Here is a 27054-nt window from a genome sequence, read left to right on the forward strand (position 1 = left end):
AAGCCAAGTTTTGCTCAACACGTGTAATATAGGTCTTCCTAATGAGAATCGATATTTTCAATCCCAACATTTTATATATTTATTTTGCATAATTTGACACAATTTTACTGGCATCAACATCAAGAAAAGTAAGTCGACCTGAACGTTACGAAGCATTATGTATATATGTATTGCAATTTCGAGTACAGTTTTTTTCGGTTGAAATATGCTTTTGGTAATAGATTTAATAGGAGAGTGACGAAACCAAATACAAAAGTAACGCATAAATTTATATTATGGCAATTTTCACATTGTTCTTTAAATAGAAACACCAGACGACCTTAAATTACATAAATTACATAGGAATTATTGACTTATGTGGCATAACTCTGTTGAGCTTTAACCTCTGAATAACGTAACAACGTTATTGTCTGCTTATTTCGAATGAAGCATTCTTGTACGAGTCGTATAGTGAAAACTTTGTACATCATCGTAACATAAATGAAGTCGTGCACACATTTAATGTGAAATTCGATGCTTGGAAAACTGCCAAGCGCTTAGCAACTTTAGCTTCTTTAGGTCAATGACTGTACTCAGCATGGAGAAATGTGTGAAGACGTATAATGAAAGTTTGACCTACAAGTTTATAACAGCTCATTCAATCTGATCTTCGCACGTGCAAATTACTCTGAAGCAGAAAACCGGACGTTTCAAAACGAGAGCTTCTTCATGGGTTATAGAAAAAATGCAGACAAACGCAGTCTGGCAATGCTTTGAGCCGATTTATGCTGTACGCGCCGTCTGTTTATCAGGAAATGCGTGATTCTGTGATCTTTTGTTCTTTGTAGGATGATTGTATCCTTGTTTGAATATGTAATGGATGTACCACCACACGGAGAAGAAATATATGTTATATATACGTAAGCGACAATGCAGTTGGCTGAAACAGAAATACGTTCAAAATCTTAGATTCCACACTAGTCAATTATAACGCATCCCCACTTTCCATCAACATATCGACGATCAACAACATATCGACTTTGTTAGCTTTAGTAAGATCTCACAGATCGAATGACTTTATACCCACATTGCAAGAAATCGTATTGTTCTTTTCTCCATAACTGCCGGAATAAACCCTGCGGATGCCCTTTGGCAGTCGAAATCTTGGGGCCCCCTCGCAAATTATCTCCTAATGCGTTTTTAATTTTTCCAACGAACAATTTTAATAAACCAGTTTTATTACACAAAACAAATATTAACAATTATTAATGTTGTTACACAAATTTACATGTTATGTTATTAAATAAAAATGATCAATTATTATTAAACAAACGTTGTCGCCGGGCCCCTAAAAGGCGTGGGGCCCATAGGCCGATGCCTACTCCGCCTATTTGGTAATCCGGCACTGTGAGGAAAGTTAAAGGGATGCGATACAATCAGACTCGGAACACTTGATGCAATATCAAGAAAAAAAGTAGTTTAGAGTCGCTGATAGTACGATACTAGAATAATAATAAAACAATATATTCAGCTCAGTTTGCGGGACACACATACACACGTATATATATATATATATATATATATATATATATATATATATATATATATATATATATATATATATATATATATGAAATTTTAGTACTGCATTCATTATAGTTCCATTAGCTGATGTACTGACTAATATGTATCCATTTCGAATTTCCTTCTAAGGATAACTGAAGGTCTGACCCATATTTTTTTTAACTTTTATACCCGACTATCAAGAATGATTGACCGACTCAAACTTTAAAACATCGTCTAGACAAACGATTAGGATAACAGTATGGGCTTTGACAAAAAGAACTATTTGTAAGTTGAACTTGATGTGAGTAAACACCTAGTGGGGTGTTGACATCAAGATCTCTGTTTTGTAAAATTGTTCTTACAACTGATATGCCGTTATTAATCACACTGGGACTCCAAGTGCAGACAGACGGTTTACACTGTGGAGAAAGGTCTGAAATCATTTATAAAAAATCTCTTTCTCTCGATTGTCTTTTGTATGACTTACAAGAAGTGAGTTTAAAGGTTTCTTGATAGAAATGAATGGCTACGTGACAGTTGGTGGGGTATTGAACGTGTTCCACGCAGATCTGCACGTATTTCAGTCACATTGCATTGTGTAATCTATCTGACAATTGCAGAATTATGTTGTGTATGCGAAATTGTGCCTGAAATCTCTGCGTTTCTTAGAAAATGAGTGATGTTGTTGCTGCTGTAGGATTTAATGCCATTTTCAGCACAAGATAGGCTATACATGGCGGCCAGTATTAATGGTGGAGGAAGAACAAAGGAAATCCCCGGAAAGAACCACCTACCCACGAGAAGCTACTGGCAAGCTTTCTCACATACCCACATTGGCCGAATCCTAGGCTCGAACCCACGCCGAGATATGTCAATGATCCGTAACGGTGAGCGCTTTAGACCACTCGGCCACTCGAGACCCCTCTTATGAAATGAGGATATGATCTTTAAAATAATACCGGTTACTAACTCTACTCTAGCAAATCCGCTACCTTGGAAAAAAATACTTTTTATTCCTATTTTCGCCAGCTAACTCTAACAGACAAGTCGATACATAACAATTCATTTTTTTAAAGATATGATAATTTTCCATTGGAAAAAAATTGACCAAAATCGTTTCCAAATCTCTACGGCGGAACAGTTGTCTTGGTTCTGAGCACGGGCATTGGTGGTCTATTTTCGGAATAGTGAATGTAACCTGATGTAACATGTATCAAGTGGTAAGGTGCCACCAAGTTCGTTTTTTTTTTTATTCCATTGTAAAAATTTTATTGACTTTGATACGTGATAAAGGAAACGTGCGACGATGAACTTTACATACTCCTTACGCCCCCTGTGTGTGGTACATCATATCCTTATGTTAGTTTCAAAGCATTATCTCTTCTGTCTACAGGGTCACAGGTGAAAATTTGGTCACTTTACAGGTAGGGTTCTGAAAGCGATGGTCGATACGCTACGTTTCATCACGTTGGATCAGATACATGTAGTTTAAAAGTAACAGAAATTGCCGCAGAAAATTAGAAACATTCATCTGTGATATTGACCCTTAGGTCAGAACACGAAAAAATAGTAAATGTGTATATATCACCAAAGTTTCATGTTAGCTTCATATAGGAAAGTTCAATCTTGGATTGCGGTCGCATTAGTATAATAAAATACATCGAACGGTTATATAGCGTGACAAGTATCATGCGTATTTTAAAAAATTACTTTTGAAATTTATTGCACGAAATTCCTAGCCTGCTGATTATAGGAATTTGTACATTAACAAAATCGATGTAAGAATGTAACGACCACAGAAGAAACTCTGCAATTAATAAAACAATGTCGAGAAATACTGACATAATTTACGACTGAATGCCTACATCGCTGTGCAAATATTTTGGATAACCTTGTTACGTGATATTACGAGGATGTAATAACACAATATGAAATAATGTTATGAAACGTTGTATGAATTATAAATTAATATAATATCAGACCATGTATATTGTAAAATATTTAATGCGTATATACGGCAATTGGGGGTGGGGAGAGAAAGAGAATGGAAACCGTGGGGTGAAGCGACGGGGGTTGGGGAGGACAACAAAGTTGATCGAGGTAAAATATTTCTTGCTCTTATCATTTTCCTACAATGGCAAGGATACTGTTATCAAATCATACCCTTGTTTTTGTAAAGCTTGCATGAAAACTGCTCTCGCAGGCTAGGAATTTCGTGTGATAAATTTCAAATGTAAGCTAATGCACAAACATCTGGAAATGGAATTTAAAAGATTTTGGAACAATATCAAACTACAGCGCCCGCATTTACTTTGAAAGCTGCTAGAGCAAAGAGCAAGTTAGCATTTTGTGCTCAAAGATTCGAACTTTTTTTCATTCATTCAGAGGGTCAAAACTGACTCGTGATTGACCAGTGCGTGACGTGGGCAAATTATCAGATCACACGCAGTGCTACTCGTGTCGATCAGGCGGCTATGTTTAAAACAAATAGATATTTAAACAGCGTGTACGTAAGCTAGTCTCTCGATCAATTTATCTGGGTTAAATAAACAATTTTTATTGACTTTATCTATCGTTATCATCCATATCAACATTACAAGCCCTTTCATCTACAATTTTAACTGATACATAATTACTGTAGTCATATAATGTCCAGTTTGCATATTTGTAATGTTTATTCTCCCAAAATCTTGTACATACAACATTTATGCTCTATTTATAATCGACTAAAGAATAATAATGTAGCTAGACTTCTATTAACGTTTTATTTTCATGAAATCGGCTTCTGATAAACTATATGGTGTATTTATTAACTGTATCTATGTTTAAAGAGTTAGTTTTTGATGTTTTTGTGTTATATTTTTTGTACGATATAAATAACGGTTCAATTTTGTCAACTTTAGTATCAAACAAAACCTGCATACTCTTACGCAACAAAAATCCTGTATACTGTTCCACAACAAAACCTGTACACTGTTTCACAACAAAACCTGTATACTGTTTCGCAACAAAACCCGTATAATGTTTCATAACAACACCCGTGTACTGTTTCACAGCAAAACCCGTATAATGTTTCAAAACAAAACCTGCATACTGTTTCACAAACTGAAAGTATCTAAGTTGCAGGATGAAGTGTATTTATCCGCTAAAATTGACATAATGATGGTGCTTGATGACGTCGTTTAGTGAGCAATGTTACACAAAGGCCCGAACGTTAATGGCAAGAGATCAAGACTTTAGAAACTCACGGATTGACGTGTTATGTAGGAAAACAAGTGCTCCACAAGTAACTGCTGAACAGTCTTGATGATGATGTACAAGTATTGATTCTGCACGTACACTGTTCTTTGCTCATACACAATGCTCGCTCAGCTGAAAACAGCATATATCTTGACTTCATTACATTATGCGCAGTCAAACCAGCTTCTTTTACACTCTGATATACAAAACATCTAGTGCAACGTATTGCATTCCAAGATATAAAACCAGTGGGTAACAAGATATTCTGCCCCGCCCCTCTCCGCCCCCCCCCCCCCCCCCGGCAGCAAAATTTAATGTTGGGTCCCGTTAAAATACAAAATTTGTTTTATGGATCCCCACCCCACTCCAAGCAGTTACAGGGACTGTTTGTGCGGTTGCTACGCCGATGAATAATTTAGATACAATTTACTCACACAATACGTAGAACGGATGCACAAAAATTTAATATTATTAATAGACGAGCGTGCAAAAGAGGACAAACTATTTATAAAAAAATATACATTGGAAGATTAGGGGAAAATACTCCACCCTTCAAGCTGAATTCACATAAATAAATGCACCGTCAAAAACATACATCAGTTTTGGAAATCCACCTACATTTATGCAAAAACATGCATTTCTTTTTGCATTAAATAGACTATGAACAGTGAGAAGAAGAAGAAGAAGAAAAAAACATGCAGTAATATACTGGTACAATGTTAGCATCATAATATGTATGTTTACTTTATAGGCATATTTTCCTTCCTGGCGCGACTCATCACAGAGACGTAGAATGATAATTTGATACATGAAATTTTCCTCTCAGTTGTCCCGTAAAGTCATGAAGACGATTATTATATGTTTTGTTTGCTAGTTGGTGTGTTGCCATGGCTGCATGTGATTTTCACATTAATTTTTACAAAGTTGCCTTCTTGTTCTCGAATATAGACATACATAATGAAGTAATGGCACTCAAAAATAATCCCATTTACGAGAGGTTCCGATGTGGCTTAGATTTATGTATATTTAATGGAAAATTGGCTTTGGCCGTGTGTCATTACCAAGAAATTATGCCCTGCAAATGAAAACATTTCCTGTGAGATTCAATGCTTGGTGAACTGCCAAATGTGAGTAACTTCGCCTCTCATTGTTGTCGGCCTAGACACATTTTTCGAGGTGCATGCTGGAAGCTTGACATAAAAGCTTGTAATCGCTTATTCAGTCTTATTAATCTCTGCACGAGCATCTACGTTTGATCCGCAAGCAGTATTCTTTCATGACAATGACAATGACAAATTCTTTATTACACTAATTTTGCAATACCATACCTACCTATCATAGGAGGTTAAATAGTAATACCTCACTTGACATGCGCGTATATCAACGATGGAGGAAGTAATGTTTTTCCCCAGTAATTGCAGTTTAACTGTGTTGACGGCAATAACTCAATCAATACTCAAATGGAAAAGAAAGTCAAATAAAAATATATGAAGCATATATTAATTTGTGGTGTAGTCAATATATTACGACGACGAACCTAAGAATATCATTAACTTCGACATTATTGGCGGCTTTTCAAAAGATGTAAAACACCATGGATTGTATGTAAAAAATTAGGGTTAGAGCTATGTCGCTATTTATGAGCTGCAGTATGATGTCCGTGTTGTAACGCTTTACAAAACGTTTGTCTCTTTGTCTGATCATGTTCTGGTGTATGATTATTTGAAAAATCTTAATCCTTTGTCTGATCATGTTCTGGTGTAGGATTATTTGAAAAATCTTAATCCTTTGTCTGATCATGTTCTGGTGTAGGATTATTTGAAAAATCTTAATCCTGTACATGCACTTTAATGTATGCAGCTTTCAAGAACTGAAATGCATTAGTAACGAAACTGTAAGTAGCTATTCAAAATTACATTTAAGTCACGACCTTGCTGACATTTTCCCTAATGATCATTCATCTTTTACATTTAAGTCATGACCTTGCTGACATGTTCCCTAATGATCATTCATCTTTTACATTTAAGTCATGACCTTGCTGACATGTTCCCTAATGATCATTCATCTTTTACATTTAAGTCATAACCTTGCTGACATATTCCCTAATGATCATTCATCTTTTACATTTAAGTCATGACCTTGCTGACATGTTCCCTAATGATCATTCATCTTTTACATTTAAGTCATAACCTTGCTGACATTTTCCCTAATGATCATTCATCTTTTACATTTAAGTCATGACCTTGCTGACATTTTCCCTAATGATCATGCATCTGTTACATTTAAGTCATGACCTTGCTGACATTTTCCCTAATGATCATGCATCTGTTACATTTTAGTCATGACCTTGCTGACATTTTCCCTAATGATCATTCATCTTTTACATTTAAGTCATAACCTTGCTGACATGTTCCCTAATGATCATTCATCTTTTACATTTAAGTCATGACCTTGCTGACATGTTCCCTAATGATCATTCATCTTTTACATTGAAGTCATAACCTTGCTGACATTTTCCCTAATGATCATTCATCTTTTACATTTAAGTCATGACCTTGCTGACATTTTCCCTAATGATCATTCATCTTTTACATTTAAGTCATGACCTTGCTGACATTTTCCCTAATGATCATGCATCTGTTACATTAAGTCATGACCTTGCTGACATTTTCCCTAATGATCATTCATCTTTACGGCGATTGTCTTTGTTGTTGTTGTTGTATGGTTTAACGCCATTCTTCAACACACGATAGGCTATAAATGGCGGCCAGTATAATTGGTGGAGGAAGAACCCTGGAAAACCCCAGGAAGAACCACCAACCCACGAGAAGCTACTGGCAGGCTTTCTCATGTACCCACGTTAGCCGAGCCTGAGACTCGAACTCATGCAGACAGAGGCGAGATGGCAGTGATCCCTAACGGTGAGCGCTTTAGACCGCTCGGCCACTCGGGGCCCCGCGATTGTCTTTCAAACCGTAGTCATGAGATTTAAAACACTATTTCTATTTACTAATTACTGTGCAGACTGCGTTGAAATCATATATTTTGAAACCTGGCGGTATTACATGCGTACTAAGTTACATCATCATCATCATTATAGTCGTCGTCGTCGTCATCATCATTATCATCATCATCATCATCACCATCAAGTTCGAATTGTAAGCCTTGTCGGTAGTTGTAAGACTGTTTGTGATTTATTGTAAATTGATGCAATCTATACAACCATGTTAACCTAGATAAAACTATTTTACTATGGTAGAACTACTCTGATTATAGTAACACCATTTAATAATGGTATCACCATTTACCTATAGTAAAACCATTTAATTATGGTATCACCATTTACCTATAGTAAAACCATTTAATTATGGTATCACCATTTACCTATAGTAACAGCATTTAATTATGGTATCACCATTTACCCATGGCAACACCATTTAATTATGGTATCACCATTTACCTATAGTAACAGCATTTAATTATGGTATCACCATTTACCCATGGCAACACCATTTAATTATGGTATCACCATTTACCTATAATAACACCATTTAATTATGGTATCACCATTTACCCATGGTAACACCATTTAATTATGGTATCAACATTTACCTATAATAACACCATTTAATTATGGTATCACCAATTACCTATAGTAACACCATTTAAGTATGGTATCACCATTTACCTATAATAACACCATTTAATTATGGTAATTCCATTTTGAGTTCCTTTTGATCGCAGCACATATAGAATAGTTAATGGAATGTTGTTATTTTGAATATTTGTTTTCAAATATTTTTTTAATGTACTTAGTTCGCTGTGGAAAAAATCTCTTTCAACTTGATGATGACAATTATATTAAAATAATAATAATAATAATAATAATAATAATAATAATAATAATAATAATAATTTAATACAGATCTTAATCTTTTGTAGCTCTACGCGCTTTACAGTTTTAGGTAACGCGTAAAAACATATACAACGACAAGATTACAAAACCAAACAGCATGAAATTGTAAAACAAAATGTTAGGTTTTTTTGATGTCATGTATTAATTGGGTTCTATTTAGCATACGAAGGTTTATCTTAGCAGCAAACAGAGATGGAGGGTTAGGGGCTTATATAGTGAGATTTGACATGACTTATCTATGTATCTGTTCATATAGTCAATAGAAAGACTTACTTGTGTAGCTGTCTATATATTCAGTAGAATGACATGTCGGTGTATATGTCTATATAGTCAATAGAAAGACTTATCTGTGTATCTGTCTATATATTCAGTAGAATGACATGTCGGTGTATCTGTCTAGATAGTCAGTAGAAAGACGTACTTGTGTATCTGTCTATATATTCAGTAGTATGACATGTCGGTGTATCTGTCTAGATAGTCAATAGAAAGACTTACTTGTGTATCTGTCTATATATTCAGTAGTATGACATATCGGTGTATCTGTTTATATAGTCAATAGAAAGAAATGTCTTTGTATCTGTCTATATATTCAGTAGTATGACATGTCGGTGTATCTGTTTATATAGTCAATAGAAAGAAATGTCTTTGTATCTGTCTGTACTCAATAGAAAGACTTACCGGTGTATCTGTCTATATATTCAATAGAATGACACGTTGGTGTATCTGTCTAAATGGTCAATAGAAGACTTACCTGTGTATTTATCTATCTAGTCCATATAAATACTTGTGTATCTGTCTACATAGTCAGTAGAAAGAAATGTCTTTGTATCTTTCTATATAGTCAATAGAAAGACATATCTGTGTATATGTCTGTGTAGTCAATAGAAATGCATGTATGTGTATCTGTCTGTGTATTCAATAGAAAGGCGTGTCTGTGTATCTGTCTGTACAGTCAATAGAAAGACTTATCTGTGTATCTGTCTATATAGTCAGAAGAAAGATTTGTCGATATATATATATATATATATATATATATATATATATATATATATATATATATATATATATATATATATAGTTAGTAAGAAGACCTAACTATTGCTCTTTGTTGTTTTCTCTATTCCCCGGAAGATTTAATAGTTACTAGTTTGCACATAAAAATGAAAGACAAGATCATCGGTAGAGCTATGGAATCTCATACTCACAGTGTGAAAATACCTGCTAAAATAAATAATTCGATGGCAGAGTGCGTACAAAATACATTTATTGAGCAAACGGTGGTCTAGCTAATTTATTTCAAATGTAAAAAGATGTGAACGTACGCAACACGTAAATGAGAGAATAAAACAAAAATCATTGATAATTCAAATTCTCACATTCCCACATCATTTTACTTTTTATACACCACCCTATACTGATATGAAAGAGAGCTGGAACATCTAGTGATATTGCTAATGACACAGTGTTACTGAAATAATTACTGTTTATTAAATACGTTTAATCGCTCACAAAAACACATATTTACACAAAAACACATATTTACACAAAAACACATATTTACACAAAAATACATATCTACACAAAAACATATTTACATAAAAATACATATTTACACAAAAACACATATTTACACAAAAATACATATTTACACAAAAATACATATTTACACAAAAACACATATTTACATAAAAACACATATTTACACAAAAACATATTTACACAAAAATACATATTTACACAAAAACACATATTTACATAAAAATACATATTTACACAAAAACACATATTTACACAAAAAAACATTTACACAAATATACATATTTACACAAAAATACATATTTACACAAAAACATATTTACATAAAAATACATATTTACACAAAAACACATATTTACACAAAAACAACAAAACACATATTTACACAAAAATACACTTGAATACCGACGTCATTCAAATTTGTTTTAGAAAAGAAAAACCAACAGAAAATACTCTCGACTCCCGAAAACCCAAATTTTTGTAAGCAATAAAATACCCTCGACTCCTGAAACTCATTTGTAAAAAAAAGCCCAAAATACAGTCAACCCCCGAAATGCTATTGACACAGGAAAACTGCTACAAATTTATTGCTGCCAAAACAAACAAACAACAACAACAACAAAAAAAAAAAAAAACATCACTACAAGTTGTAGATTGATGTATCTGCATATCAGGATCTGTATACATGTTTATGTACGTGAGCCAGCTCAGGTAAATCAATACCTGACTTCGATGTGGGGAGGCATGTGTTATTATTACCGATTCTTTTGTAGGCATTTCCACAGCGATATATGTGTGCTAGGATCGAGTAATGCTGGACCTGGCTGTGTGGACGAAATTAAATTTAGCATTGCGTTACACAGAGTTCACAATCAGACAGACATATATAAATTGCGTTCTCCTGCTAAATTGAATCCAGCACTGCTTACACACAAAACAGAGCTGTTATTACACACAGCGTATTATATATATATATATATATATATATATATATATATATATATATATATATATATATATATATATATATATATATATATATATATATATATATATATATATATTCAATCATGCAAAGCATGCAAGGATGACGGTTGGTCAAGAGTTAACTGTAGTTTAAAGAACACGAACAAACTGAAATCATTCAGCAGCATCCCAAACGATTTGACTTTGTTTTAAAAGCCACCGGCTATCCGAATTGTCATCGTACGAAAATGTGGACTGGGCGATTTACTGTACACGTATGGCAGTAGATTAGGCGATTTACTGTACAAATATGACATTAGTTTAGGCGATTTACTGTACAAGTAAGACATTGGAATATACGGTTTACTGTACAAGTATGACATTGGATTAGACAATTTACTGTACAAGTATGACAGTGGATTAGTCGATTTACTGTACAAGTATGAAAATGGATTAGTCGATTTACTATATAAGTATGACAGTCGATTTGGTGATTTACTATACATGTATGACACTGCATTTTGCGATTTACTGTATAAGCATGACAGTGGATTAGGCGATTTACGTACAAGTGTGACAGTGGATTAGATGCATTGTTCCTGAGCTAAAGCTAGTTTCATCTGCGGTTGGTGAACAAGGGTATGAATTAACATTACTGCGTAACTGACGTGGTTCAACGAATTTCTGGCCTATTTCACGTTAGAAAAACCAAACAAGAACACACACACACACACACTCACGGTAAGAACGAATATGAGCCCAAAAAACCCCTACGGTGGGGGGGGGGGGCGGGCAAAATTCACCGAAACACTACAGCTGGCTACCCCCAAGGATTGTCATGGCAGAGAGTGGCGTGCATGTGGCATTTCGCGAATGTTGTGGCAAAAGAATTTTCATACACAATCTGCTGTTGAAATCAAAGCTGAATACTTAGGCACTTGGTATGCCAAAGATAAAGATAACTAATTCGCATGCACTTTAAAAGTGAAGTTCAGGGTATATACAAATTATATTATAAAATATCCCAGAGTTGTACACATTTTTTTCTCACGATATGGTGTAATTCATCTAACGATACAGCCGATGAAACATGTTTTTACACGGTGCTTTACAATCTACTGAATGGTGGAGGGGGGGGGAGTCGAAGTTCAATTCCGACACACCGAATATGTATGACGTCACTCTTATCAAAGTGACGGTATTTGACTGCGATCTGTTATTGCTATGACTTGGGTCAGTATCGGACTGTCTGTAGCAATGAATTCATCCGGTTGATAAAATAAGAGACATACGGTAAGTTTTGTGCCTTTCAAGGGGAAAGACATGTAACACATTGTAATCACAATGGCACTTCATCACTTTGGCTTACACGATTTTAGTAGACTGGGGTAAGTCATTTTTCAGTGAAGATGAAAAACTTAATGAATTTCTCAAGACGTCACGTAACCTTCAAACATTTCTAGGTTACTTCCTGCAAACTATACCCTTCTTTCCTAGAAAGCTTTAGCTGTAAAAAAAGCGATTCTCATTTAGTGAAAGAAAAACAATATTGAGACAAACTTCAGTGTAGTTTTTTCATTGGGAACAGAGAGACAGAGAGAGAGAGAGAGAGAGAGAGATAATGGGGGTAGGTGGGACTGGAAATATCAATTAAATTATCACTATATGCCATAAGGCTTTACTGACAAAGTTTCTTTTATAAATTATTTTACTTAGATTAACATTATTGAATTAATTGATTATATTTGTGATTTTTAGCAGTCATCCTCTGAAAACGTTGAAATTAAAAACCTATACATAAGAGAACAAAGAAGCAGACGTTGTAGCTATTGAGAGAGTAAGATTAAGAATGAAGGAAGGAACAAATAAATCGAAGAACAAGACTTGCGACAAAACGATAGTCATGAAATATGTGAATGCACAAAGAAATGAGAATAAGCCAGATGGAGTCAGATGAACGGTGTTTATGTTGAAACAAAAGCTTTATTGTTCTCATTGTATGGAGCAATACATTAATTGTACTCATTTGTCGCCGTATACGAACTTGTAACATAACTGACCAATCACCAATCTCTATGAATTATAAGATATGAGATAATAAACACGTTTTCGTTTTATTTAGTCTGCAACATTTAGTGTTTAATTCAGTATGATACATCAGGTGTTCTTATCATTGCATTTGTTTTTGTAAACACAGTGGAAAGAAACGAGTGCTGATTCTCTCTCTCCATCAGTGTGTTGCATGGTGGACATTTTTCATATTTTCTTAATAGACAAGTTAATGATCGGTATATTTGTAGAAAGCTTGTTTAGAAAATGAAGAAAAATAAATGAAAATATAACGGGAGTAAAGGGTTAGGATAATATGTTTGCCTAGACTTAAAAGTATGTAAAACTGTAGTCTTCTTAATTCTAACGTTTGTCCCGAAAGTAAGATGATACTATAAGACATTTAAACTGGTTGAGATAAGAGAAAGTGGGCTCTCACAGATATTATTAATTTCTGAGAGCGTGACAGGTGTAGGGTTAAATTGTTTAGATTTTCAAATTGCGCAATTTAGAGAATGTTAGCCTACCTCTGTTACTTTCATTGACTGTGGCTAAAATATATTTGGATATTGTAATTGTGAAAATATGTGAGGAAACCCGGAGAAAATCAGCAAAATTCGAAACTTTAGAGCGCCACTTAAAAGAAGTGGCACCAATGACGTGACACTAAGAATGGTAACTCTACCAATCTTTACTGAAAATCAGCTGCATTTTCCAGCGATGCACAGTAAATGGCATTTGCAAAGTTCTTGTAGACGTTTAAAATAAACAAAAATGTGCATAGCACGTACACAAAACACACACTATTTTAGGAATGTAATTATTATATTGTTTATTTGGTTGTATTTTCAACGTCTCTGTTTCTTGTTTCTTGTTCTTTGTCTGTTATTCGTGTTGTAACTATATTTGTACAGGTATTGGTGTTGATTACAGTTTGTATAGCATAGCAAATGCAAATGAACATAAAAAAATGTGAGATAGGCAGTGTCCGAAACAGGCAGTGTCCCAAATAGACAGTTTCAAAACTGAAATCGTTCCTTCTTTTGTTGGATCGAATCGCAAATTCTTTTCCATGGCATATTTCATTTATTCGAGAACTCGTTAATTTTTCCACTCATCTCTTTCATAAAAATGATTCATTCAGAGTGGTTTCAATGGCAGGGGTTTTGAACTTATAATAATCATGTACACGTTTGTATATATTTTTTGTGACGCTGGGCCCTAGAGAAATGAACAGTACGTGTTTTTTCTACGTTTAAACGCCCTTACATCTGCCATCAGATATCCAGTACGGGAGATATGTTCTTATTTTGTTAATTTTTATAGAAACAATTTAATATGAAACAATTTCAAATTGATTTGACAAGTTCTGTTGACGTTATAGAGGACTCGACGCTAAGGTATGGCAACTGACTGTTTATATTCAAGGACAAGAGCAAGCGCCTGGAGTGCAAGGTAGGTAGCAGTCTTCAGATCTGAGTAATACTTGTTTCGTATTCAAACTTACAGAAAAAGAGCCTGTCACGTGATCGATGTAATGTGGAACCTTGGTCATCGTACCTCGTACTGCAGCAAAGATGCATATATATGTACTGAAGTTCATAACATTATCTCAGAACTTTAGAGTCACGGGTAGAACAAAGGTAACAGTTACATTTTTAATGTGTTGTTATAAAATGTCATTAGTCATGCAACGTTTGATCTCGTCATCTCAAATGCATATATATGTACGGGAATGAAAATGAGTAACTGCGGCACGTGATCTTCACCTTGAGAAAAGGCGCAATATTGTACATGTAAACAAAACAGAAAGAGTATAATTTTGTGTCACAAGCTTAACGATGAAATAAACAGATTTAGACTCACGTGGGTGTCACACAAAAATAAGTTACCTCTGGACAGTAAATAAGAGATGTGTTTTACAACTGGGAGAAGGCCAAATTTGGTTATAACGGAAAGAAATGTGAAGGATGTCCCAAGATACAGGTGATGAATGTCGCTACGTTTTTAATGTCAACAGTTTGATAAAATAAGAAAACAATATACAAGGAAAAAGTATCTAAAAGATGTTAGTCCATACAAATTTGGCAAGTTGTCAATTAACACAACCGTATATATGACACAATTAATTTTGCAGTCCTGTTCATGTCGATTAGGCACACACACACACACATATATATATATATATATATATATATATATATATATATATATATATATATATATATATATATATATGAAAATTTAATATGCAGTCCCATAATTCTATTCATGTCGATTAGGTAGGCATATGTGTATATATATATATATATATATATATATATATATATATATATATATATATATATATATATGACAATGTAATATGCAATCATTTTCATGTCGATTAGGTAGGCATATATAACAATTTAATATGCAGTCCTGTTCATGTCGATTAGGTAGGCATATATGACAATTTAATATGCAGTCCTATTCATAGGCATATTTAACAATTTAATATGCTGTCCTGTTCATGTCGATTAGATAGGCATATATGACACAATTTGTTATCCAGTCTAGATCATGACGATTAGGTAGGCGCATATGACGTAATTTAATCATTCATTGAATCGTATCTGTGTAAACAAGTTATTTATACCTAGTGGTATTTAGGTTAAATCACAAGCAGTTATTGACTCTACGTACTGCTCTCATTCATATCAACCATACAAAGCCCTTTTATCTACATTTAGAACTGATAAATTGTTTCTTTTTATAAAATATAATATCGTTTATATTTCCATGACAACATATTAAATTTACATCCATAATGTACGTTCGAATTATATTCCATCACGGCATAATATCGTATTATTAAAGTGTTTTTATAATATTGATTTTTCTTCAATGAGCGGTTTATTAAACGTAAGTTAAATGTCAGTGCAATGCTGTTTTATTATTCTCTGTGTAAAATCTGTCTTATAAAGGTAGATTTATATCTATAAAAAAAAACTCCGTATGCAGTAAATACACGTACATGTATTCTGTTTTACAAAGGAAAAGGGGGCTGTCTCAGATGTTATGAATTTCTGAGAGCGTGACTGGTGTAATGTTGTTTAGATTTGCAAATTGTACAACGTAGAGAATGTTAGCATATCTCTATGTTACTTTCATTGACTGTGGCTAAAATTTATTTGGATATTGTAATTGTGAAAATATGTGAGGAAATCCAGAGAAAATCTGCAAAATACGAAACTAGAGCGCCACCTAAAAGAAGTGGCACCAATGACGTCACACTAAGAACGGTAACTCTACTAATCTCTACTGAAAATCAGCTGCATTTTCCAGCGATGCACAGTAAATGGCACTTGCAAAGTTCTTGTAGACTTCTATAATAAACAAAACTGCATAGCACGTAGACAAAAGATATACTATTTTAGGAATGTAATTGTTGAGAGACTCTTTATTTTGTTGTATTTTCAACGTCTCTGTTTCTTGTTCGTTGTCTATCATTCGTGTTGTAACTGCATTTGTACAGGTTTTGGTGTTGACTCCAATTTGTATATGATAGCAAATGCCATGCATATAAAAAAATTGATGTAGGCAATGTCTCAAATAGGCAGTGTCCAGAACTGGCAATGTCCCAAATAGGCAGTTTCTAAACTGAAGTTGTTCCTTCTTTTGTTGGATCGAATCACAAATTCTTTTCCATGTCACATTTCATTTATTCGAGAACTTATTAATTTTTCCACTCATCTCTTTCATACAAATGATTCATACAGAGTGGGTTTTTTTAAAAAAAATCATAGGTGCGGGGATCTTTATGAACCGTGGTCCTAGAAAAATTACAATACACGTTTTTACTACGTTTAAACGCTCTTAATCTGACATCATATATCCAATACGGGAGAAATGTTGTATGTTCTCATTTTGTTAATTTTTATACAAGCAATTTAATATAGAACGATTTCAGATTGATTTGACAAGTTCTGTTAACGTTATAGAGGACTCAACGCTTAGGTATGGCAACTGACTTCAGTTATCATTTCTTGTTTATATTAAAGGACAAGAGAAAGCGGCTAGTTTGCAACGTATATATCTTTATCTGTAAACAGTAGCAGTCTTCAGATCTAAGTAATACTTGTTTCGTATTCAAACTTACAGAAAAATAGTGTCACGTGATCAATGTATTGCGGGACCTTGATCATCGTACCTCGCACTGCAGCGAAGATGCATATATGTGTACTGAAGTTCATAACATTATCTCAGATTTTAGAGTCACGGGTAGAACAAAGGTAACAGTTACACTTTTAATGTGTTGTTATAAAATGTCATTAGTCATGCAACGTTTGATCTCGTAATCTCAAATGCATATATATGTACGGGAATGAAAATGAGTAACTGCGGCACGTGATCTTCACCTTGAGAAAAGGCGCAATATAGTACATGTAAACAAAACAGAAAGAGTATAATTTGGTGTCACAAGCTTAACGGTGAAATAAACAGATTTAGACTCACGTGGGTGTCACACAAAAATAAGTTACCTCTGGACAGTAAATAAGAGATGTGTTTTACAACTGGGAGAAGGCCAAATTTGGTTATAACGGAAAGAAATGTGAAGTATGTCCCAAGATACAGGTGATGAATGTCGCTACGTTTTTAACATCAACATTTTGATGAAATAAAAAGAAAAATATATATATGGAAAAAGGACAAAAAAGATGCAAGTACAATCAAATTTGGCAAGTTGTCAATTAACACATCTGTATATATGACACAATTTAATATGCAGTCATCTTATGTGACAATTTAATATGCAGTCGTCTTATGTGACACAATTTAATATGCAATCATCTTATGTGACACAATTTAATATGCAGTCGTCTTATGTGACACAATTTAATATGCAGTCGTCTTATGTGACACAATTTAATATACAGTCATCTTATGTGACACAATTTAATGTGCAGTCCTGTTCATGTCGATTAGGTAGGTGTATGTGACGTAATTTAATCAGGCATTGAATCGTATCTGTGTAAACAATTTATTTATACAAGTGTTGTCTAGGTTAAATCACAAATAGATTTTGACTCTACTATTGCTATAATTCATTTTTAAAAAACATACAAAGGCCTTTTATCTACATTTAGAACTGATAAACTATTTCTTTTTATAAAATATAATATCGTTCATATTTCCACGACTACATGTTGAATTTACAAACAATTATATTCCATTAAGGCATAATATCGTATGTCGCTTAGAAAAGAGTTTCAGTAATATTGATTTTCCTCAATAAGCGGTTTATTAGAAATAAGATATATGTTAGTGCAATGTTGTTGTATTATTCTCTGTGTAAAGACCGTCTTATACGGGAAGATTTTTTTTTAAAAAAACTCCGTATGTAGTAAATACTCCGACATATATACCATTTCACAAAAGGGAATGTTCTCAACAGACGTTATTTCAGCGTAAGGTACCTGCATATTTTCCCCTTACATATTAAGGTCATGGTTAAAAAGAAAATATTTAAGTGATCTATTCCAAACAGCAGCGTTGGACAACGTACATGTCTGATCTGTTTTGAAAACAGTTTCCAGCCAATATCTGATCCTTCATTACAGTTATCTCAGCAGAGTAGGATGATGTACCATAACCACTATAACCATTTCCTTTTTAAGGTTGAGCTTTCTGTTGCGTAAGAAGCAATTACATTGAGAAAGAAACGCCTCTTGCATGCAATACAAGTCTCTTTGCAATAGTACCGATTCTCAACTCATACCTTAGTGTCTACCTGAAGTGAATCTCATTTTGTTTTTACAAAATTTACTGGTCTGCACAGATCCCCCTCCCTTTTCAATTTTTTTCCTTTTAAATACATTTATTTCTGCCAGCGTTTGATGCCTTGATCACGTGACGTGTCAAATGCGGATTGATCAGCTCTTATCCTCATAGCATGTTACAGCTGATAGCATATACCTTTGAAGAAACTCCCAAACCTTCCTCATGAAATGTTAGATAAGATAGCAGGTATCCCGTCCAGGTGACATATTACATAGGATAGTAGGTAGCCTTCCCCTCATGATGTGTTGCATAAACTAACATGTACCCCCTCGTAGTAACATGTTAATTAAAACAGCATGTACCCTAAAAGACACCCCCGAACCGACCGCTCCGGTGGCCTTGTGGTTAGAGCGTCCGCCTCGGATGCGGGAGGTCGTGGGTTCTATCCCCGGCCGAGTCATACCAAAGACTTACAAAAATGGTACTAATAGCGGCCTAGCTTGGCCTCAGCATTAAGAGGTTAGTGTTAGGACTGGTGTCAGTATAATGTGACTGGGTGGGGCATCGTGATACGTGTCTGCGACATGATGCCCCAGTGCTAGGCATCACTATAATCTGCCACACTGACATCGTAGCGATTTGACTGAAAAATTGTTAAAGCTACGTTACAAATCACACACACACACACACACACACACACACGAACCTTCCTCGTGGCATGTTTATTAGGATAGCATATACATGTACCCTAAGAAACTCCTAATCTCTCCTCATTACATGTTAACTAGTGTAGCGTGTACCCTAAAAGAAACTCCCAATCTCTCCTCGTGACATGTTGTTTAGGATAGCATTTACATGTACCTTAAGAAACTCCCAATCTCTCCTCGTGACATGTATATTAGTGTAGCGTGTACCCTGAAGAAAACTCCCAATCCCTCTTCGTGACATGTTAATTAGTGTACCGTGTACCCTAAAGAAAACTCCCAATCTCTCCTCGTGACATGTTAATTAGTGTAGCGTGTACCCTAAAGAAAATTCCCAAATCCTTCTAATGATCATTTGCTGATCCAATACACTAACGCAGCTTTCTGTGCAAATCTATACTTTAAGTTCATACATAAGACTTTGAGAAAAGTCATTTTAATTTTTTTTCTTCTAAACTCTTTGAGATAAGTAAATCATGCCAGAGTAGACAAATGTTTGCAATCAGTTCATTGTGTTATTGGAATTATGTCTTCCAAAATAATGCATTACACTTTCTGAAACAGAATATTGATCTGCGTAAATATCGCATATACGTCTGTTCAATGCGCACCCAATTTTAAACAGCATACACACTGACTTGCCATAAGCATGCACAACTGGCTGCGTGTAGTCTACGAATAAATACAGTACTTTATTGCTTATTGATTTAGTATCAATATATCTGTCTCGAAGGAAAATGATGTATTGACGATATTGCCCTCTGATTTATGGTATAAACTTTCTAATCATTGTATTGAGCTGTTAGATGGAACAAATACATTATTGATACAGAATATTTTTAGAGTGGTGTATTTAATTTGTTTGTTTACGTGCTTTTTTAAGGGTCACTTGAACACAGAAAGATGTTTGTCTAGACACAACACTTAACGTTATGGAAAAAAAAGTTAATATAATGAAGGTGTAGTGTTATTACATGGAAGTGTAAAAGTAGATAAATGATTTCGCAAAATGTTAAAACGGAAATAGCACAGTACTGTCTAATTTGGAGCATTATAAACAATTGCAGAAGCAAGTCAGCCTGTAGTTTTAGAAAATCCATATGCATTTGTGTAAAGCCGTGCTTTCCTTTTCTTTCAATAGAATTGTGTTTGTTTTCCCGTAACAAAATAGAGAAAAGAGGAATAAGGGAAAGTTCAGGGAGAAAAAAAAGCATGGGAGAGTTTTGTCTTATCAACAAACATGAGTAGTGTATAGCATAAAGGTTCTGGAACAAATGCTGTCTTTTTCTACTTCGCAGAATAGCGTATGTTTAATTCCATCGTCTTGCAATGTGCCCAGAATCTCACATTATATACATTTATATAATTTACCAAACTCCAGCTTACACAACCTGTACTACACAAATGAACCAAAATTATATCAGTCCGAAATAAATTATCAACATGTACATATGTTAAACGATCTACTGAAGAAAAACATTTTGTTTTACTGTGTGTTGCTTTCATATCTCATTAATTTTGTGTGTCATCTTTTGTAATTTGGTTCTTTGGCTTGATACTGTGCTAATTTCCTGTTTCCCTTTTCAACAATGCTTGTCTCTAATCCATCTAACAAAGTTTCCGCTTTGTTGACTGAATTTAGCAATGTTTCACTCCTAGCTTCACAAACATTTGTTATAGACCAAAGATAATCAGGCCGTCAAAGGCTGTTTGTTTTTAGCTCTGTAACAGGTGTGGATACAATAGATTCTACAGACAGCATTTCTTACATTTCATTTAAAATTTAAGCAAATTTGCAGCAGGTAAATATTTAACAAACTCGCTTATTATTCTTATAGGAATACATGTTTCAATTTCAGCAAAATTTCATCACTTAGTTGATAAAGTGTTTGGTTTTTAAAAAATATGATTTAATAACCGTGGGTAGTCGGTTGTGCTGATTTGCTATATTTGTAATGCTTACTTCGCCACCACCAATTGCTTCATTAGCTGTGTTATCTTTTGTTTCGCAGATTGTTTGCCTTCCTCGCCTGCAGAGAGATGTAACGATCTCCCTTCTCGAGACATGGCGACAATGTAGGCGCAACATAGACTGGTTCTAGGTTACAAGAGGCGTATCAGCTGTGTAAATCGATTTACTTATGTGATGATATTGAGGGGGACCGCGCAGAGCACAACGAAAAGAGAACAGCATTTTTTTTCTTTGGATACCTAAATTTAAATTTTATTTCAAAGGCATTCATAATTTTGCTAAACATATTTCTAGGCACCCCATGATAGGTATGATCTTCGTATATTCCTAATGTTATCGATTACGGAGAGAAGTTAAGAATTAATGAGAGTTTTGAGTTGTGGTTTTCATTCATATTTTGATCAAAGCAATCCCATTCAAAAAATTCGTTCACAACTGAAATATTTGTTTTCTGATAGATTTTATTTATTTATTTTGAAAATTCAATTTATTTATGTTGTCCAGACCGTGATTATCTTAAGCTGATAAGCCTATCTAGTTATAGTTATGTTGTATGTATGGTGAGGATAAGACTTAAGCAAGTTCATTTCGTTTATGTTTTCCTTGTGTTTGATTACGCAATCTTCATACATAAAAAAACATAAGATTCTTTTATCACTTTCTCATTCCATTTTATTCTTTTTTCTCTGTCGTCGGTCATAAGCGAATACCGTTTTATCACTTTCACAAAAATTCTTTAATCTTTGAAAACTCCTTGTATCTTTTTGTTTATTTGTGTTGTACCAGAAACGTTGTCGTTTGTGTGTAATCGCTGATGTCTTACAACGTAATGATTGGTTTCATGTATTGTTCGGTATGTGATTTTTTTACTTTGATAGGATTGGTGTGTGTGTGTGTGTATATATATATATATATATATATATATATATATATATATATATATATATATATGTATGTATGTATGTATGTATGTATGTCAAATTTTGAAAGGGAGAAACAGCAGTAGAGTAGAAATTACACCAATCCTGTAAAAGTAACTGAAATAGAGACAAATAAAATATGTTGACACGTTAAACAGTGGCGTCACTAGGGGGTGCAGAGAGTGCGGACCTCACCGGGTGACACCATCAGAGGGGTTGACGCCAAAATGACTGTCTATAACATTTTTGAATGTTTTTGCAGGAAGGAGGTCGATAGGAGGTGACACCATGAGTTATCGAACAAGGTGACACCAACCCAAGTGACGCAACTGACGTTAATTATGGTTCAAAACATCAGTTTGATACTTTGTCTTATCGTCTGTCCAAATGTGATAATTTGTTTTATATTATTGTTCAATAACATGATTAATTTCACTTCTGTTAAATATATTTAAAAGCCGTGTTCTCCAGTAAAACATTTTATATTTCACTCGATCTACCAACTGGGCGAATCGTTTCCAAAGTCTTATCGTTCAATCAAACTTAAAATTCATAAAGTCAAATTACCGAAGATTTTGAGTTAAATCCTCATCAATTTTGGTTCTGTTTCATTGAAAACTTCGTTCCAAACTTGATTGCAATCGCTGTAAAATTCATTTAAATTTGTTTTTCAGATTAATCGTTAAGTATATTTGTGATACTTATGTTTAAAGTTTTATTATTAAAACAACTCAATTTTTCTCTAGTTTGAAGTCTCTGCTTTTTGTTAAGAAGTAAGCCGCATTTCAAGGTGTATTTAACTATTTTGATTTATTTGACAAGAATTAATTAAATATACATTCGCTGTTTTAGATCTGTATTTAATTATTTAACCTTTGACCTTTATCACACATTTTGCAAAATACTCACCTCACTGCGTCTTCCCCTAGGGGTAGTTATGTCGGAATCGCATCATATATCAGCCCTAGCGGAATGCCACATTTTCTAGGATAGGTATTTATCTACATTCCGTTATCGAACAGGGTGTTTGGTGTACTGTGTAACACATGGCGTTCTCTGCACACATGGTATACTTTGTACACATGGCATACCAGTGACTATATTACGATGTCTCACACTGTTTTTTTTTTTGTTTTTTTTTGTGGGGTAGGGTTTGGGTGGGAGAAAATGCTATTTTTAATGTTTGTCTGTGACTTCCTAGTGAACTTAATGCGTACGAATGGTGACTGTGGTACACGGCCCTTTTGTCACCCGCACCATGCAAATTATCAGGTTTCTGCAACTGGAACATATTCGGCCTTCACCATAAAGTGGTGAAAGAAACCTCGGATTTAACTCGCAGCTATTGAGAACTACGTTGGTTAGAGGGCGTTCTACAGATATTATGAACTTCTGAGAGAGTGATAGGCTTAAGGTGACGCTGTTTACTTTTACAGCATGCACAATAGAGAGAATATTGGCATACCTTTATGCTACTTTCATGTACTGTGGCTGAAATTTCTTTGTATATTTTACTTGTGGAAATTGTACGTTTCCAAAGTGCGCAGCTAGGCTTGTGTGGGACTTTATTTAAAAAAAACCACAAGAAATATTCAGTAGGACTGTTTAGATGCTTGCTATATAACCAAAATTAAATCATACACTAACAATACCAGTGTGGTCTTTATAGCGGCGTTCCCGAACTCGAAACCATGCGGACAGAGGTGAGATGTAATATGGGTTCGAGGGTATACAGCTTGGCCTTAATTCAGATAAGGACCCGTAAAAAGAAAAACTGATAGCTCCTCTTGGTCACTGTCACTTCCTGGACTTCAGAGATGAATTGTAAAAATGGAGCCGATAAATAATTTTGCATCTTATGTATTTGGTAATTCATTCATTGCACTTTCGGGTGCTGATAATGTCAAGTCTGGCAACATTTGTTTTCCCTGTTTTAATAACTGCTTTTGACTAATTCAGGCTAATTTTCGAGCATATGAGAGCAGTCGTTTTGGTTAGCTCTGTGTTTATATCATGTACAATAGCCACAAATACAATATCCAAGGAAATTTCAGCCATATTACATGAATGTAATATAGCGGTATACCAACACACACACACACACACACACACACACACACACACACTCTCTCCATTGTGCATGTTACAAATGCAAACAACTGCACCTTACACGTGTCATTCTCTCAGAAATTCATATATATATATATATATATATATATATATATATATATATATATATATATATATATATCCTTTCCTAGGCAATAACTCTCAACCCAAATAGGTCAAATACATGCACGTGTTTGAAAATTTACTCTACACTGCTCGAGCTGCAAACAACTTTGTAGTCTTGGTTTGTAATATATAACTAATGCTATTGTGCAAAAACCGCTTGTCTTCTTTCAGTCACAATGACCTTAATCTTTGACCTTTGACCCCAAATAAATCGGTTTCTTCCTTACGATATGTGAAACCCATAATCAGAATTTGGTAAAGGTACATGTTGAAAAACAAAAGTTGTACGGAAACGGAAAGGTAATGGACGGACGGACAACGTCATAACATTATACAATCTGCCTTTTAGCGGCGTATAAAAAAGTTGTATTTTCGACTGTCTGATTCACTAGGCAAAATAATGAACACGAACAACATCTATATCACTTGCAGGTCGTAGTGTCGCGATTACACCATAATTATTTAACAGAATTGGTATATTGTGACGTTTTGTTTTTGAATAATGAAGCAAATAAGTTAGTAGTGACAGATCCTGACGACAGATAGACACAGAAGTGTGAAATTTGATTGTCTGCTTTCTAGTTCTAATGTGGCTTCAGTTTGTATCATAATTCGTAGATAAATAATGTAGTAGCGTCACTTGGCCATTTTTTAAATAAATAAATCAATAGCACCGTCTCTAAAATCATAAATTATTTGTGTGTATGTGACGTCAGTATGTATATTTATGGATGTTTATTAGTATTGCCTTATCACACAAGGGATATTGCTAACTAACAAAGATGGTTATTTTTGCAACTGACAGTTTCAAAGTTGAAAAAATATGTTATGCATTTCTTTTAAATACAGCCAATGGGTTATTCTGAAGTGGCAATTTACATAAATATAAATTTTTGAGTAACAAATCATCAAATGACTGCAAATTAAACAGCAAATATATAAAACATATATATATAGTTGGTGATATAAAGTATCTGCCACCTTGTTTATAGCCGATGTTTACTGCCTAATGCGTCATTTTCAAAAGAGTAAATAACAAATGCGTATTTGCCTGTGAAAAATTTAATTCCTTAAATACTTTGTTGTCAGAAATATACACTGTGTAAAAAATTAGATAACTAACGGACAGAGTCCAATTAAATATCACGTGACTGGATCTCGCTGTCTCCAAGAAATATGGGGTGTGTTGGAAATGTCTGAACATTTTCCTCTAACTTTACTGTTCCTTTGAGACTGTCAATAAATTTAATGCCAATCGAAAGACAATTGACGCTTTATAGAATGACCTGCAAATGGAATTACATCACGCCGGACACCTACAGATATATGCGTGTGACGTAACATAGGTAAATTGTAGTAATGTAAAAATGTAGGAGAGGGAGAAAAACAATTGTTATTGAGTACCTGTCAGAGTACTGCCAGAGGCAGGCTGTAGAGTCCATGCGTACAAAGGCTATTCTTTGACTAATATCACGGTCTGCTTGAGGTGCATTCGTCGTGTTAAAGATGGTGGCGAATCCATGAAATATGATATCTGGATCAAATCATGTGATAGTCTAGAATATCTAACATCTAACTACGCATATTTGATTTTGATTATAAAGAATTATGCCAAAATATAAAAAAAAAAAGTGTCTACATGTTGTTGTCTGTTTTGTGCGTGCTTGTATGCGGGTTGTATTTTGTGGGTACTTGATTTGAGTTTATGTTATATTGAAGAAAGGGTTTTCCTTTGTTTGTTTTAAATTTGTTTTTTTTATGTTTTTTTTTAATTAAAATATTATTTAGAACAAAGTTTAGATAGTTAATTTTAAAAGGAATTATTTTATAGAATGTGTGGTGATGAATACAATCGACTGGTGAGCGGGAAGTGGACGTTGCGAAGGGGGCAATAGACGAAGATGCTCGACGCACACTGGAAGACATTTTTTATTATATCTGATTTATCAGCTGTGTGTAGGGGCCCCGAGTGGTCTAAAGCGCTCTCCGTTTCGGATCACTACCATCTCACCTCTGTCTACGTGGGTTCGAGTCTCGGATGTGGGTATTTGAGAAAGCTTGCCAGTAGCTTCTCGTGGGTCGGTGGTTCTTTCCGGGGTTTTCCCGGGTTCTTCCTCCACCATTAATACTGGCCGCCATGTATAGCCTATCGTGTGCTGAAAAATGGCGTTAAACCCAACAACAACAACAACAACAATTAGCTGAGCT

General features: G+C 34.4%; 1 long non-coding RNA gene across 1 annotated transcript; it reads left to right on the plus strand.

Moving 5' to 3' along the window:
- The first annotated feature begins 14743 nt into the window (after positions 1-14743).
- Positions 14744-23462, plus strand: LOC149803870 (uncharacterized). The gene is made up of 2 exons (XR_016419989.1): positions 14744-14895; positions 21732-23462. It is a non-coding gene; the product is annotated as an uncharacterized LOC149803870 (long non-coding RNA).
- Positions 23463-27054: the final 3592 nt, after the last annotated feature.

The sequence above is a fragment of the Sinohyriopsis cumingii genome, chromosome 3 (assembly GCF_028554795.1).
Source record: "Sinohyriopsis cumingii isolate HCF-2022 chromosome 3, ASM2855479v2, whole genome shotgun sequence".
Classification (NCBI taxonomy): Eukaryota; Metazoa; Mollusca; class Bivalvia; order Unionida; family Unionidae; genus Sinohyriopsis; species Sinohyriopsis cumingii.